Genomic DNA, 1,542 nt, shown 5'->3' on the forward strand with positions numbered 1-1,542 from the left:
GTCTGGAGAAGAGATGTGTGTGTCTGTGTGTGTGTGGGGGGGGGGGATTTAATAGCAGCTTCAGCTACCTGCAGGGGGGTCCACAGAGGACTGAGCTAGACAGAGGCCCGCAGATGACAGAACAAGGAGCGATGGTCTCAAGTTGCAGCAAGGGAAGTTGAGGTTAGCTATGAGGAAAAACTCTCTCACTGGGGGGCAGTAAAGCAAGGAACAGGTTACCTACCCAGAGAGGTGGTGGACTCTCCATCCTTGGACGTTTAAGACCCAGCTAGACAAAGCCTTGGCTGGGATGATCTAACTGGGGCTGGTCCTGCTTTGAGCATGGGGTTAGACTAGATGTGACCTCCTGAGGTCCCCTCCAACCCTCACAAGTCTGTGTTTCTCCAGTTAAAGAAAAACTATTCATTTTATAAATTAAATGACTTATTCCAGAGGCCAGATCATGGGGTTTGGTAGCTCACCCATGTCAAAAATTTCAATTACAGTTTACAAGAGAAGCAAGCAGATGGAAAGGATAGTCTGAAAGCTTTTGAAGTTGGAACAGGCAATGTTGCATAAACCATAAAGCAAACAAACATCATAATGATTATGACAAAAGGTTATAAAACAGTTAAAAAAATCAAATAGTCTTCTGCAGCAAAGTGCAGGTTGAACTAGTTTTATTAATGTGCTAGGGGAGGTAGGGCTGTATTTTCAGTTTAAGATCAAAGCAAAAAACAAATACAACTATTGGCATGTGCACTGATTGGCTAGCTAATTTATAAAATAAATAAAGCACAACAAACAGAGCAAAATATAGTCAAAGGATATTGCCATTAGTCCCATAGTGATGACAGTTCAATGTACACCTCTCAGTCAGGGCCCTGCTACACTCACTTCAAACGAAAGCTGGGTAGAAAGAAACCAGCTCTAGAGTTGTCACATATTTTCATGCACGAATTTAATAGCTGTTGGCTCTTTCTATAGCCCGATGGACATTGTTATCAAGTGCTCATGACTTTGGAGGTGTGGCTGATCTAAAGGCACTGTGGGATTCACCAGTTAATTGCGTGCTAATTACTTCGCACTTTGTAGCCTGTTTTACTTTGCGTGTGTGACTGGTCTTTATTTATTGTGTGATTAACCAGTTAACTGTGTGATACATGTAACGTGGTAGACACCTCACTCTCATTCAGGGCCCTGCTACACTTTCAAATGACAGTTGGCTAGAAACCAGCTCTAGACTTGTGCCCTGCTGCTGCAGGCGGTGGGGAGGGCGGCGCGGCCCGGCTGGCTCTAGTGTGGCGGCGCCCGCGAATCGCCTCATGGCGGGAAGGTGGAGCAGGCACCTCACCGGCCCCGCTACGCTTGCAAGTGCAAGCTGGGTAGACACCGGCTCTGGACTTGGTACACGTTGTCACGCACTCACTCGGTAGTCGGCTGGCGCTTTTCTCGCGGGGTGGACACAGCTATAACTCGGCAGGGGGTGGCCCGTCTCCATGTATTGCACCACTCCCCAAGGAGGAGCGTGATGGTGCCCCCGCACCTCTGCCTTGTGTGCGA

This window comes from Gavialis gangeticus, unplaced genomic scaffold (genome assembly GCF_001723915.1).
Source record: "Gavialis gangeticus isolate Ggan-Ray unplaced genomic scaffold, GavGan_comp1, whole genome shotgun sequence".
Classification (NCBI taxonomy): domain Eukaryota; kingdom Metazoa; phylum Chordata; order Crocodylia; family Gavialidae; genus Gavialis; species Gavialis gangeticus.